Source organism: Pipistrellus hanaki, assembly GCF_964339955.1.
Source record: "Pipistrellus hanaki genome assembly, chromosome: 1".
NCBI classification, from domain to species: domain Eukaryota; kingdom Metazoa; phylum Chordata; class Mammalia; order Chiroptera; family Vespertilionidae; genus Pipistrellus; species Pipistrellus hanaki.
The window spans coordinates 63,770,852-63,787,602 of record NC_140503.1 but is presented as its reverse complement, the minus strand read 5'-3'; the positions used below and the strand labels follow the sequence as shown (position 1 = coordinate 63,787,602).

General features: G+C 38.2%; 1 long non-coding RNA gene across 1 annotated transcript in view; it reads right to left on the bottom strand.

Moving 5' to 3' along the window:
- The window catches only part of LOC311626100, a 152,190-nt gene that overhangs the window by 46,152 nt on the left and 89,287 nt on the right, over window positions 1-16,751 (bottom strand). The window lies entirely within an intron of this gene.

The window sequence follows — 16,751 nt, the reverse complement described above, 5'->3', positions numbered from 1 at the left end:
TCTCTATTTCTCTCCCTTCCTCTCTGTAAAAGAACCAATAAAATATATTTTTTTAAAAAATAATAAAATAAAAAAATAATAAAAAAATAAAAAAATATATGAAATCTCTAGTGCCTTATTTCTTTCCTAATCCCCTTCTCTTGGCTCATCATAATTGTCTTAAAGTTCCCCAAAATTTTTCATGCACAGCACCAGGAAATTTTATTTTCCCTAGGCCTGTAAACATAAGGTTGCAGCTTTCGGCAATATGTTTCTCTAAGAAGAACTTACTGTACCACCCAGGTAGGTTTAGGTGACATTCCTCTGTACTGTAGCAACAGCCTGATTATATTTCTGTAGTCATTTGTTGAACTATTATGTATTAGTGTATTATAAATATAAAGCTTTTCATTAAGGCATATAGGTAGCATTCCTTTGATGGTATACCATCTTCTATTATTTGGTGGTTTAGTTACTAGTGTCATAAATTTCTCTACCCTCATTTAAATTTTGAAAAAATAATGTTATGTCCTTGGTCAATGGTGAATATGTGACTAATATGCTATCAGTAAGTATAAAATCTGACTTGTTATGAAAATTGTATTAATTTTAGATTGCTAAGTAACAAATTAGCACAAACTTGGCAGCTTGAAACGATACATATTTATTATCTGACACTTTTGTAAGTCAGAATTCCAGGTGGGTTCAGCTGATTCCTCTCTTTAAAATCTCACACTAAAGGAGTCAGCCAACTGCAGTTCTCATCTGGATTTCAAGGTCCTTTTTCAAGTTCATTGGTTGTTGATAGAATTCATTTCCTTCTTTATCCTTTCCACATAGCTCCTCCATCTTTAAGCCAGTGATGGTGGGTTGAGATTTCATCATGCTTCAAATTTCTTTGACTTCGACTCCAGCCAGAGGAAACTGTGTTTTTAAAGGGCTTGTGTAACTCATTTGGCCCACTAGGACAAACCTCCCTTTTACTCTATAGTTTAACATAACCGTGAGAGTCATCTTAAAATCTGACTACTACAACCATGAATGTGCTGTTTTAATCAGATGTATCTGCATTTTTTCATCTTTCTGTCTGTAATAAGGATATGGTTTTTGATGAAGCATGTTTACAATTCAGAAATGCAACCTAATGCAGTTAGAGAATCACAGATTCAAATGGAATCACCCCCATAGTCCTGACGTCAGAGGAACTATGTGCTACACAAGTGAGCAAACCAGCCATCCCCACTGGGCAAGAAATAATAGAGGCAGCCTCCATCTGAGAGACAGAAGGAGATGCCAATAATTCCATTGAAGTGTTTCATTGCCCCTGCAAAGTGAGATTGTAACCACCATTTGAGTTGGGAACTAAGTTGTTCTACTCTTAAACCACAATTTCAGTTATATTGTGCAACCTATCTGAAAGGAATATGATTAAACAGCTAACTGTGATTAAGGAATTACATTTTGGCTATTTTCCTGTTTGTTACAAAAATATACCAACCATAATCATTGTAAAACTATTCTGAATGTTTTCTAACATATATTTAGCTTATGAGTTAACAAGATCTCTAACAAATCAACCCCATATAATTTTATTGAGCTCTTACACAATGCTGTCTAGAAGAAAGGACATGGATTAAATCAATCCCAGAAATTGGCTTTTATATTAACTGCATTTACGTAGAATAAAAAGACATGAAATTCAGAAGAATAAATAGAAGGCACTTCTTGAATAGTCACTATCATTTAGAGGAGCTTAGTCCCTTTTCAGTAACTCCCTTAAAGGAAGCTATATTTATATCTTAATTTATATTTTTGTCCCCGATAAATAATGCCAAATTTCATGACTTGAACATAGTAAGTGCTCAAGAAATATTTGCTGAATAATAAATGAATAATGTTAATTATAAAACTTTATTAAGAAATATTTTAGCCAAAATCGGTTTGGCTCAGTGGTAGAGCGTCGATCTGCGGACTGAAAGTCCCAGGTTCGATTCTGGCCAAGGGCATGTACCTGGGTTGCGGGCACATCCCCAGTAGGGGGTGTGCAAGAGGCAGCTGGTCAATGTTTCTCTCTCATCGACGTTTCTAGCTCTCTATCTCTCTCCCTTCCTCTCTGTGAAAAATCAATAAAATATATTAATAAAAAAAAGAAAGAAATATTTTAATGGTGAAAAAATGAAACTAAACTTAATATTTAATAATATAAAATTATTTGAAGTGTTTTACAGCCTTTGAAATTATGTTGAACAACAATATAATATGTAGTAATATAAAAATTGTGAAGTGAATTATAAATTACAAAGGTAGGTTATTAAATATTATAAAATATTCCATTAATTATGAAATGTTAAAATATGTTCAGCAGCATACTATTTTAGTTATCTCTGTAATAAAATTACAAGTTGTTTCTATTTTATTCCTTGGGATTTTTTTTTTAATTCTGAATTTTATGTCTTTGCAATCCAATTTGAAAAAAACATTTAATGAAAATAATAAGAGAAAATGAATCAAGTTTGAATTGCAAACTAGAGCTTTCAGCAGAACATAGTTGAGTCTTTGCCATGGACACTAAGTCATTTTCTTCTTTCCAGTAGCATTCATATCACTACCATGTATTTTTCCCAATTGAGATGACACAATGGAAAGACCATTCCTACACCAAGCACTGAGTCATAAGAAAATGGAATGTCAGTCTGAGCATCTGCAGATGAGAAAATTCAGTTACTATACTTTAAAAAAATTATAAATACTGTAATCCCCTCTCTCTTTGTAATGATCTCTATCACAGGGCCAATTAACTTCAAGACTACAGCTAGAAAATTCCATCAATGCTTAGCTACTAAGTTGAATTTTTAGGGCTACCTGACTACTGTGATTCCCTTTTATCTTTTTGTCTACTTCCTTCACTCTACCCTTACCCACCACAGTTCACTGTTCAAAAGATTAAGATTAAGATTGTCTATAATTCCAGTAAGCTTTATCCCTGAGTTTGAGTGTGTATACTTTAAATGGAGAAAGGAAAAGAATCAATTGCTTCAATTTACTTATATCTTAGTCAAAATCCCTCCTCAGTGTGAAATTAGCTTCTCTACTGGATTCAGGTTCAGGATAGGAACCCACAACCCAAGGCTGACAGGTTCTTAGCAAAGACTGAAGAGCATCTGTAACACCTAGCAACCCTTATTTGTTCTTTTCCCCCTCATTTTACCTTGCACTCCTGGTTTTGCTTCTACTTATCTGATCTCCTGAGAAATTTTTCCTTTTAAAACAAGTGTGTGCCTGACTCATTGGCCTATTTCCTCTGTTTCCCACTCAAGTGGTAAACAATTGACTCTATTCAAATGTCTGTCTGTAAGCTGGGAACCTGCGTGCAGACAAAGCTCATTTTGCAGGGCAGATTGCCAGGCCCATGCTCTCTTCTGCTTACCTCCTAGGCTCTGCTTCTCTGTTATAAGAGTCACTTAACAAAATGCAAAATATTTGTATGGTCCTGTGACCCTGCAGCTCCCTATCTCCTTTTCCCTCTAATCCCCAATGAAATACCACTTGAATGTAATGCATTTGAGAACAGCCTTGCAAAAGATAACAGGAACAATAACAGCTCAGGCCCCTCATGTGATTTTTCACAAGGACTACACTTTATTTAGAATAATTTTAAAGATTATGTCCTAACTCTCCTCCTAATCATTTTGTCTGTATATGGTAATTGCCAGAGAAGAGAGCTCTTTAAAATTAGGGATATGGCAGGCATGAAAATACACTAAGGCTAGTTGAGGGCTGTGAGAACACAGGAAAAGGTAATTGAATACAGTAGTAGAATCAGACTGTAGAAAAGGAGGATCAGGACAAGCTTTTAGTTAAAAGGGAGCTCATAAGAGGAGAACTGAATCTAAATGATAGGCAGCCCTCAAGATGAAAGAGAGAGACCAAGTTTGCTTGCACTCGAAGAAAGCACACCGCCAGTGGTTGATCAGTGGACACTTAATCCTGCCCAAAATGCCCACTAGAGGCATTTAGTCCATGTCAAAAGATCCTTGATATTTCATCCAGTCCAAAACAACCATGAAAACGTTTGGAAGATAACATTTGTATTATTTAGCAACTCCTGGACCAAATGTCTCCATGGATGTGTGGGACAGGACCAGCATCCTGTAAGGACAGCGGCATATAGGAATCACAAAAGGAGCTTTTACAAATTGTGTAGACCCTCCCTTCCCAAGATTTTTTTGTTTGTTTCCTGAGGAACAAGGCCAGCTTCCCCCCTCCAACTAAAAATGATTAGGAAAAGAAGTGATTTTGTAAAGATATGAAAAACTAATAATTGTTAAATAATTATGACATCCCAGTTATTACATTACTTTTTAAAGGCATTTGAACAATCATATGAAATGTAGTTCTTATCTTTTTTTTTCCTGATGATTAAATAACTTGTGGAGGTTAAATAACTTGGCTGTGGTCATGGAACTAGTAGGGTAGCACTAGGATTTACCATCATCTCTGTGACTAAAAAAACATTAGAGAATTAATTCCTTCTTATGTAATGACTTTTCTCTTTAATGATATCTAAACACTAGGTCCCCTAGATTCTCCTTCTTCAATATCACTTAAATCCATCTTCTTATATCCAATCCTACTGCCTCCACCTCATGGTTTACCAAGTTTCCCCCAAAGCCTCTTACCTGGCCTTCCTTCCTCCCTCCTTCTTTCCTTCTTTCAACATAAATCTGAACAATTCAAGCCCACTTAGAATCTTCATTGACCTCCCACTAACCTGATATTAAGTCTTTGCTCCAAATCTGACTCCCTAACTTTCATCTTACAACCCTTGCTTTCTATGCTCCAACCAAATTCAATTCCTTTAATTTCCTCAAAACTATAAGCTGTACCCTAGGTCAGTGCTTTCCCATTTGCTATTTCCTCAACATGAAACACCCCCTCTTATCTTCTCTGCTTAGTTCAGCAATTCTCAAGCTTTGGGGATTAGGATTCCTTTATATTCTTAAAAATTATTTAGGACTCCAAAGAGCTTTAAAAAAAAAAAAAGTGGATTGCATCTACATGTTATACATTAAAACTGAGACATTTTAAAATAGTTAATGCGTTTAGAAACAATGCAGTAAATTGATTCCACTTTAGCATAAAGAGCATATGTTATGAAAAATAACTATATTTTTCAAAAACAAGAATGCATTAGCGAGAATGGCATTGTTTTACATTTTTGCAAATCTCTAACATCTGGCTTAATAGAAGACAGATGTACTCTCATGTCTGCTTCTGCATTCAATCTATTCTAATCGTACATCATGTGGCTCTGAGAAACTCCACTGTACACTTGTAATAGAATGAGAATTGAAATGGCTTATTATTATTATTATTAAAATAGGTTTGCCTCCTGAACCCCCTAAATGCATCCTAGACTGTGACATCCAAGCTATACTTTGAAAACTCCTAATCAGTATTCTCTTTCCCCTCTGCTTTATTAAGGTTCAACTGGCAAATAAAGTTGTAATATATTTAAGTGTACTGTACAACATGATGATCTGACATGTATACATTATGAAAAGATTCCTGCCATTGAGTTAATGTATCCATCACCTCACACAGTTACTTTTTTTTGTGAGAACATTTAAGTTCTGCTCTCTTAGCAAATTATAGGTATAATGAGTGTTATAATTTCAAGTATACAATACAGTACTATCATCTATACTCAACATGTTATATATGAGATCCTCAGATCTTATTAATTGTAGAACTGAAGGTTTGTAACCTTTTATCAATCTCTTCCCATTTTTCCACCCCAGACTCTGGCAAAAATCCATTCCATTTTCAGTTTGACTTTTTTTTTTTTTTTTTTTTTTTTTTAGATTCTGCATAAAGGTAATAATAGTAGCAATATTTATCTTTCTCTTTCTGGTTTATATCAGTTAGCATAGTGCCTTCCAATTTCATTCATGATATCACAAATGGCAGGATTTCCTTCTTTTTTAAGGGTGAATAATATTCCATTGTAGATTGACCACATTTTCTTTAGTCATTCATCTCTCAACAGATACTCAGATTGTTTCCTTATCTTGGCTATTGTGAATAATGTTGCAATGAACATGTGAATATAGATATCTCTTAAGGATAATGATTTTATTTATTTTGAATATACTAGTATATCCCCAGAAATAGGATTGCTGGATCTTTTTAATTTTTTTGAGGATCTTACATACTGTTTTCCATAGTGGCTGTTCCAATTAACATTCCCACCAGCAGTATTTAAGGATTTCCATTTTACCACATCCTCACCAACACTTGTTACATTTCATCTTAAAGTTCAAATTTACAAGGAGTTCTTCCCTGACCTCAAAGAACAGGTTAGGTCCTCTTCTCATATGCTCCCATAACACACTCTACCTTTCTGTCAAAACTCATTATACCTATAATTTAACTAATAACTTACATGATGATAGGACCATCATTTGGCTTTGTTCACAGTGAATCTCCAGTGTTCAGCCCATGTAGCAGGGACTCAGAGACTCTTTGCGGGAGGAAGGATAAAAGAAAGGAAGGGAAAGATGGAAGAAAATAAATAGACCCAATAGATAACTTCCTAAAAATGCTGCATTTTTTTCAGCAGGATGTACACAGTGACATAATTTTCTATAGTAGACTGATGCTCCCCTGTGTTCCATTTCCCTCAGCAAGAGGGTAGAAGAGTGAGGCAGACAATTAATAGAATGAGAAAGTGAGGTTAGACAGTATAGTATAATGGTTAGATGTGCTGGAACCTCTCATTACATGTGCTGGAACCTCTCATTAATGGAATCATTCAACAATGTATATCTACGATTTTCCATGAACTTTTCCAGACATTTGGGGATACTTCAATGGAAAAAAAGTTTTGACCACAAGAAACTTAATTCAGACCTGAATTCGACTCCAGGTGCCACCACTTAATAAATGGGTTGCCTTGGACCAGTTACTTAATCTTCCTGTGCTTCATTTTTATCATCTGTAAAATGTGAACAAGATTTAAAAGTTATCTGATGAGAACTAAATGAAAGAGTATCAGAAATGTACTTCATAGTCTATAGGTACATTAATACCTGTAGGTGTTTAATACATGGAAATTTTTCTGGTGGTAAGTCATATTCTAAAATTGATTTTTCCAAAAGTAGAAACCAGAATATTCAAAGACCAAAATCCAATCATTCACAGGATATCACCAGGGTATTTGGGGTAAGGTGGCCTTGGGGTCCTCAGGAGGGCTACGGTATCAGTTTTCCTATAAAGAAACAATACCTCTGGCTCCCTCTTATTTCAGAAGGTACCTGGATATTTTTACATTGTTCCACAATACTAAAACTATTCAAGGCACTATCATACTCTCAAGCGATGTGGTGCTTCAAGGCAGGCTTTCCTGAGGACTCACTCTTACAATTATGCCAAGAGCACAGGACCATTTTCATGAAGATATTAGAGCCAACTATCTATAACCTGACTCTTCTCATGGGTTTACCATGTATCACAGTGTTCCTGAGGTTTCTAATTCCACTCTGATTGAGTCTGGTTTGAACTGCCAGAGAAGCAAAGACTGGCTTTATAATAGAATCACCAGGAGAGAGAAAAATGATTGGGATTTTAAATTTTTGCTTTCTCTTGTCACTTCTTTATTTATTTATTATTATTATTATTATTATTATTATTATTATTATTATTACAATACCTCTACAGTTAGCACCACACCAGAAGAGTGAAGGATAGAGGAAGAAAGGAAAGTGTAGTCATAGCCAATGATTTTGCTATATGTTACCAGTCTGGTAAAAACATTTAGAGTTAGACAGTATCCAAACATGGAATGAAATAAAGTTTGGGAATGAGTTGTGTGGGTTTAATTTTCTCAGGCTACCCCCCATTGTTCCTTAGCAGGAAATATTTATGAGTCAGCTGTCCAGAATCATAGTTATTGCTTAAGAGATGTGAGCTTAAAAGGAGGTTTGATGCTATAGCAAACCTTACTCACTTAGACTGCTCTTCAAGTTAAAGAGCAGAACGATGTCGGAAATGACTGAACCACACATGCGTTAGACTGTGTCAAGAAGACCTGAAAGCTCCCACATGGAAGTAAAATTCATTACTGGCAAACACAGTGACAGGACACCCCAGGGGCCTGAGCCACAAAGAATTTCCAGAGCCTTGTGGCTAACTCCATGGCCTGGTTTGATCTTGAAGTCATTGTCTTGGATAATCTTCTCAAAACTGTTCCTGCACTTAAGCATCAGTCAGCACGTGACTGAACTCTCCCGCTCAGGTCCCTTCACACTGACCTGTCAGAGTAGACTTTCAGCAAACACTGGTGTCATGGCAAATCATTCAACATATGTCCCTTTCAAGTGAGTTGGAGCAGAACCAACTAAATGGGGAAGTCATAAGCAAGGAAACATGTAATCCAAGGATTTTTAGTGCATTGGCATAGATCTTTGTACAGAAAATTCAGTCTCTTGGGTGGAACATGAGTTACATAGCATGTATAAACATCAGAAAATGGACTCTTGCCCTAATTGGGGCTCATACGCCCTGACAGGAGAGGTAGGGGTATATTTTAAAGTCCAAACTTTTCATCATTTTAATAAGGTAGTCTTCAGTTTCATAGCTCTAAGAAGTCACACATTTTAATAACTGGGATAAGGGATTTAGGTGAGAGAAACCCAGTATCCAGCCCTATTTCTGTCAGGGACTCACTCATTATATTGGGACAGGGTCAACCTCTGTTTCTGATTTCCCTCCTCACTGGTATTGGAGAATTTCACTGCAGGAAAACCAATATCTGACCGGGCTCCAAGTACTAAGTAAGAGCATTCCACGTTTATTCCAGGCCACCTAGAGGATCAAGGTCACCAAGACACAGACTGTGAATTTGAACTCTCGATGATTTTTGCAGGTGACTGGGTGAACAAAGAAAAACCCAGGAGATACAAAAAGCTAGAAACCAGAAATTTCTCAGTTGAATTGTTTAACACGCTTCACTCTGATGGCTTTGCATATAAAAGAACTGTAGGCCTCTCACATGAAGTTACTGAGTTCAGTGTTTGGGCCACACTGGAATAGGAAACATGCTCACTAATATTTACAAGGCACCAGGTAAAATAGCCAGCTTATTGGCAGGATACTTTTGTTGATGTTATTTTTATTGTCCACATGGGCAGGCAAATAATACTATTGAAAAAAATCAAATCACCAATTCAATACTCTCTACTCCCGATTTAATTTTATTCTATCAATAGCCCAGATATTTATGGAAAACTTTCTATGTGCCAGGCACAATGCTAGGCATTGGGAATATATTAATCCATAAGATATTGTCCCTGGCTTCAAGGACTCTTCAACATAATTATAACAGTTTTATTATGTGTTTATATGTTAGAATTGCCAGGATACTTAACTTCAAACAAGGGCTCAGATTCGACTTTGTAGAGACCCTGGTTGAGCTCAGTCTTAAAGAATGTGAAGATAGCTGTAGACATTTTTTCCCCCAGGTGAGACAGATCACATTCTCTCTACTATTCTAGGGCACAGAAAGATGATCATCTACAAGCCAGGAAGAGAGCTCTCACCAGAACCTGACTGTGTTGGCCCTCCTATCTTGAACTTGAAGCCTACAAAACTGTTAAGTTAATTTCTATTGATAAGCCACCAAGTCTCTGGTATTTTTTGTTGTTGTTGTTATGGCAGCCCAAGCAGACTAATAAAGCAGGTAGGGCCATTTTTATAAGAACCACATCTGAAATTCAAAAGAGTCATTAGGACATATAGTTAGCTAAGTTGGTTATTCTGGAGGTTTACTTGCCAAATCCTAGTTTATAGCATTAACCAATGTGGTATAGAGTATGCTTTTCCACAGCTCTGCCATAGCCTACTATTCCAACAGGATCAGGAAATTTTAAAAAGCAAATCCATGGGGGTGCAACAGTCCTATACTGGACAAACTGACATAACCTCTGTGGTTAGGGGTGTGTAATAACATCTGTCACTAACAGTTAAGTGCCTATTCTGCTTATTCCTTTCCTTGGGAACAGCCACAGATGCCGCCATAATAGGTGTGCTGCTTCCCCTACGTGGTTTTCCCAGATGCATCACATGCATTGTTCTCATTGAGTCTCCTTTGCTATTCAACTGCCCAGATAATTTGGTTTAGGGGAAAATATGACAATCATTGGTTGCTTGAATGTCCTAGTGTATTTGGCAGGGAGGGGGGAAATTACCAAATAAATGCTGGAGACTGTGTTCCTCAAAATTTTTAAATTCTTTCACTTCTATATGTGTTGTTCTTGAGTAATAAGGTCAGGATAGGAGCATGTTCATTTTTCCCCCTGAACAACGGATCAGCAGTCTGAGGCTTGAAAGTAAAGCAGAATGTTGGCAATGAACATATTATTGAAACTCAAACTTAACAACTGAATTCTAAGAATAAGTTCTTAACCTATATCTCCCATATACCCTGAGAATTTTTATTATCTAACTATTTTCATGAGCCCAGTGGAAAGTACTAGCAATTTTTAACCTTAAACAATGTGATTTTTATGTCTGGTATATAAGTAAGTTGTGGTGAATTGAGAAATTTAGACCTGTGTCTTTTATCATCGGGTTTCCTATATAATAAAAGCCTAATATGCTAAGTGTCTGGTTGTCTGGTCAGCCATTCAACCAATCAAAGCGTAATATACTAATGATATGCTAAGGCTGCTCAACTGCTCACTATGACATACACTGACCACCAGGGGGCAGAATTCTGACTGGTAGGTTAGCTTGCTGCTGGGGTCCAGCCCGATCAGAACTGAGTGAGATGGGCTGGACATGCTCTGGAGTCTTCCCAACCTCCTGCATCCCTCCCCAGCTCCTATCATACACTGGTAGGGTCCCTCTGCCTGGTCTTTGCCCTCTCACAATCCAGGACCCCTTGGGGGATGTCGGAGAGCCAGTTTCGGTCCAATGGCAGAACAACCAGTTGCTATGACACTCACCAATCACCATTTAACACAGGAGTACCACTCAGCCAGAAGCCAGGCAGACATTTAACACAGGAGTACCACTCAGACAGAAGCCAGGCTCATGACTGGTGAGCACAGTGGTGGTGGTGGGAACCTCTCTCACCTTTGCAGCAACACTAAGGATGCCTGACTGATGGCTTAGGCCTGCTCCTCCTAAGCAGACAGTTGGACATCCCCTGAGGGCTCCCAGACTGAGAGAGGGAGCAGGCCAGGCTGAGGGATCCCTCCCAGCAATGCACAAATTTCGTGCACCAGGTCTCTAGTCAGAATATAACTGTCTACTAAACCTGACTTATAAATGCTCATGCACCTCCAGACCTCTTTTTAAAGAGTCACTCTGGATGGTAAAATGTCATATGTAACCCTAATAATAGGTAGGACTGCATGAAATTCCATCTAAGCATAGAATTGCATTCGAAAAGAAACAGTCTGCTAAGAATAATTAAAAAGAGTTCAAATGTTCATTTATGTTTCACAAAGATTAACAAATAGAGAAATATATATATTTAATGCAGAAAGATGCATATGGAAGTTTTCTAATTACAGAATATAGTTGTATTTTGCTTATAAATTATCTATTTGCATATTTATATAACCCTAGAATCTTACTTTTCACAGAGGTATCATATACAATTTTCAAATTTTCTAAGATGATAATTGTCTTAGATGAGATTCTATCTAGGTACCCTGAGAGGTTGCTGTCCACTAGTACACACATCCTTTCTTAAAGAAGTGGGACTTAATTTTAAGACTGCTCCTTTAGATGACATGAGATGACATTTCCTCTCTAGGAAAGCAGCATCCCAGATACCTATCACTCAAATAAATGAGATATTTCTTTAAACCAAAAGAATGAAGTGTTAAATTTTTTTATAAAGGAGGAGGAAAAAAAAACACATTTTATGTGTCAGTCACAAGCAAGATCCCAGGGACCAGTCACTACACTTTTGGGTTCCCAGAAAATCTTTGAAACCTAATCCAGTGACTTCTACCAGTACCTTGGGGTAGACTGTGGTAATAGAGTTAGGGAGGCTATAACATTATCTATAACCATCCTGTTTATTTGCTTTCTAGGATTTCTAAGACCTGGGACTTCTCCAATAATGAGTGTTCCTATCTAGACTTGATGTGGTGCATTTAAGGAAAACAAACTGGCAATTATTTTAAAAATCTTTATTGTTGAAAGTATTACATAGGACCTCCTTCCCCCCCCCCTCCCCCTTAACTTCTTTCATCTCATTCCCTTCCTCTCCCTTCCCTAGGCCCTCACCACTCCACTGTCTGTGATCATGGGTTATGCAAACATGCATACCAATTCATCGATTGACCACTTCCCTCCTTTCCTTCTGGTTCAACAGTCCGTTCATGCTTTTATGACTCTGGGTCTGTTCTCAATCATCAGTTTATTTTGTTCATTAGATTCCATATATGAGTGAGATCATGTGATATTTATCTTTCTCTGACTGGATTATTTTGCTCAGCATAATATTCTCCAGGTCCATCCATGCTGTTACAAATGCAAGAGACCTTTTTTTTTTTTTTTTTTTTTTTTTAATTGCTTAATAGTATTCTATTGTGTAGATGTACCATAGTTTTTTTTTGCCCACTCATGGGCACTTAGGCTGTTCCAAGTCTTAGCTATTGTAAATTGCATAGCCATGACCATAGGGGTGCATATATTCTTTCTGATGAGTGTTTTGGGTTTCTTAGAATATATTTCTAGAAGTGGAATGACTGTGCCAAATGGGAGTTCCATTTTTAATTTTTTGAGGAAACTCCATACTATATCAAACTGGCAATTTATTTTAACACATCTAATGCCAGGCCATCTGGTTTCAAATAACTTTTAGCTAAACAGCAGGACTTCTGTAGTACATAATATTTCACAAGAATGGACTGATTCTGATTCCAATTGGAACTCTTTTGTTTTGAAGTCACTCTGACAGTTTCCTACAAAGCCCATTTCATATCATATTGCCATTATCTGTTTACTTAATTTCATATCATATTGCCATTATCTGTTTACTTATTATCTGCTCTGCTAGACTGTAAACTCCTGATGATAGGCACTGCCCTGTGCACTGCCCTATCCCCAGCACCTCTCACAAACAGTTAAGTTTTGACTCTGACTGTAGAGGTTCCTGTTAGCCATCTTATCAGTTGTTTATTTTTTTTTTATTGGACAAACATTTATATCAATTTAGCATCTGGACTGGAAATATGCATGCAATGGTTGCTCAAAAATGCAAGTCAGTTATACAAAAATTTAGTTAGATATTTTGTAGGCCCTGAGGAATCCCTGTCACTGAAGGGGACAAATTACACTCTCTCTTATGCTCAAAGCTTATAGAAGTTTGTGCTGCCTCATGGAATCCTGACACTCATTTCTACTTGATATCCAAATGTTCTGAAGGCATTCCTCCTTCGGAGACTACTAGATGACTCACAGTATCTATGCCTCTCCACATTATTGAATAAGCCTATTGTTTGTTCTTTCTGGGGGAAAAAAATCAAAGGTATGAATTGGATGGTCTGTCTGCTAATGTGCTGGATATCTTTTGTATTTTTTAAGATCATAATAAAGGATATATCCATTCAAATAAAGGATATATGACATGATTTCAATGGCAGATAAGATAAAAAGGAAAGCCGAAACCTGTTTGGCTCAGTGGTAGAGCGTCGGTCTGCGGACTGAGAGGTCCCAGGTTCGATTCCGGTCAAGGGCATGTACAATACATTGGTTGCAGGCACATCTCCTGTGGGGGGGGGGGGGGGTGCAAGAGGCAGCTGGTCGGTGTTTCTCTCTCATCGACGTTTCTAGCTCTCTATCCCTCTCTCCTCCTCTCTGCAAAAAATCAATAAAATATATTTTTAAAAAAAAGATCAAAAGGAAAAATGAAAAGCAGCTTGAACGGTTTCTATAGTGTTGATAGTTACATCATTTAGCAACCTTGACCTCTTGTTTGTCTTAGGCATACCACCCAAAAGACCAAGATTTTTAAAAGTTGCAGGCTGTTTTTGTGACTCATCAAGGTTAAAAAAGAAATTAATAATAAAGCTCACAGAGGCTGGGCTAGTGAAGAAATAAGTAGGTGCAGAGGGTGAGGGGTAGGGACAAAGTGAGGAGTGTAGGGCTTCCCCACAGCTGTAGATCAATGTTTCCATATTCCCAAGAAGAAGCATGGGCTCAGAGTTCCAAGCTCTTCAGTTTTCTCAAGAGAAGCCAGAAATCCCAATTTTTATATAATAATGTACTCATATAAAAATGTTAAAATGTAATTAAATTTTTACAAACCACAAGAACAGCTAAAGAAAGCTACATCTGTGAGCCAGATTTGGTCTACAAGTTACCAACCTGAAAACTATTGGGCCTCCAAATACTCTTCATAGAGAAGGTAAGACCAGCAACTTAAAAAGGGTTTCTTTCAAGTTCAGCCCATAGATACATTTTGGCAGTTTCTTATCAGCCTTGTTCCATCAACAGAAAACAGCTGATGGTGTGATCCGAAGTTTGCAGGAGCACCCTTCCTGCCTCAGGTTAGCCTGGGGTGCCACCACAGTAGGTCCCAGATACTGAAGTGAGCATGAAACAAGCAATTCAATAAGAGGTCTTGTAACTCTCAGGCTACTTGGCAGGGAGGAGGAGAGTTGCTATCTTCTCCCTCAATTCTCATTGAGATAGGGTTGTCCTATGGGTCAACTCAGAGAACCTGATATTGTTCCTCACAGTGGGAGGCGTGGGGGATTGGTGCTTGGTTCACGCATGACACAGTTAAGCCACATGATAGAGTTGTCCTTGTGGATTTGGTCTATTCACCCACTTTGGCAGGCCAAGGGATGTATGAATCTTACACCAGACACATGTAGGTTCTGTGCCCGTAATTCACTCTTAGAAATGGGGAAAGACCAATGTGCATTTGCTCTCCAGGGATGTCGTGTGGCTTTACCAGCTGATGTTTATAAAAGAGTTTAAGAGGGCTATATAAGTACTGAATGGCATTGTTCTTCCACAGGGCTTTCACAGACAAGATAGATGATAGGGCTCCCTCTCTGCCTCTGAGGGCCTTTCCCAGCCCCTTCTCCTTTTGTCTGCCCCATCTATAAACTATAAGGTATCTGCCCTGAGATCCTGAGATGGCCTTTCCTATTAAATCCCTATTATTATTCACGTTCTATGGAAAGAACTCACTTTAGGTCTGAATCCCCTACAAGCAGTGGGAGTGTCCCATCAAACCCAATACAGTGTAGCAATGATCTCTTTATCTAGAGGGGGTTTCATTTAAAGAAATGCTTCATTCACTGTAGGGATGGGAAGGTCTGGGGTGAAAGGTGTCATTTGCATCCACTGTGGGGCATTTAGTATCTGAAAACAAGTGAATTGTGTTTCTGTGCTGGAATCTGCCTTTCCCTTTTCTAAATTCTGTATTTGTAAGATCTCCAAAACCCTAATACAAGTCAAACAATGGAGCTCTCCATTTAAAAACTGTAACCCTGGTTTCAGAGACCTAAACCAGCATTCAACTCCACCCCAAACCCCACTTTTCATAGCACTCACTGATTGTGTCATAGGTTTGGCACTTGATTACATTCAATTTAGCACATAATTATATCCCTGATCTCTCATGTTTTCCTTTCATTGCTTCAATAACTTCAATAATACAGCAACTCCAAACAGCAGAGACCATTTTTCGCCTCTCGTCAGAGATCCATATACTTAGCAAGCACAGTGTTCGACCCAAAGCAGACATGCAACGAATATCCCTTGAGTTAAACAGAGTGGAGCTAACCACCAGATTCACCTTCTGATTTGCCCTCAGTTGATCAGGAAAAAAGGCAAAACCAACTACTCAGCATTCAGCTTGACCTTCTTTTTTACTGCTGGAAAAGTCATACTTTTCTTCACTGGGCTTTTTATGGAAAAAGCATGGCATTCCTAAGGCTTCGGTGTAGGCATGTCCGGGGGGAGTGCCTTCAAAGGAGAAGTGAGGGTCTGGGTGGATAGTGACCATGACTCACTGTCAAGTCTGTGTGGGAGCTTGGGTGGCTATAATCTCATAGGAAAAGTATTTCCACTCCATTCTGCTCTTTCCCACATTCAGCCTTCCTGGGCCATTCTGTTGCTAGATGTAGAGGGCCACCTGGGAAGGCACAAGGGCAATTTTCCATAATTATTGTCAGCTGAACTCAAGGTGTAGGCAGAGCCACAACTTGGAAATATGTTTCCCCAAGATAATGGATATGTTGTCAGCTTGGCCTTCATATCAGCCCAGGTGTCGGCAGGGAGGGACTAGATATGTAAATCCAGGCATGCTAGGGCCTACTTAAGAATACAAATAAGTTGGTGATAACTTCCTGGTATTGGGGGTATAAAACAAATGTCCTGGGAGGGGTCTTAATCTTCTTCCTGCCTTTCCAGAAACAGGATGGCGGCCCACCCAACTCCAGGCTTGAAATCTATCTCTGTGCCCTCTCTCTTTATTTCTATTATTTCTCAATCCCTGGCCACCTCCACTTAGAACCGGTTCGTTCATCTCTCTTTCCCATGCAGGACACGGAAAAGGGAGATCCCCTCCATGTCTGGCCCCCGCCGCATCAGGCCCCAGCAGCTAGAAGTATCATACTGTGCACTGAGTCTTGATACTCAATGTGGTCCTCAGACCCTCAGCATCAGCATCACTCTGAGCTTATTATGAACGCAGAATATCAGGATGCATCTCAGACTTAATAAATAAAGACCTC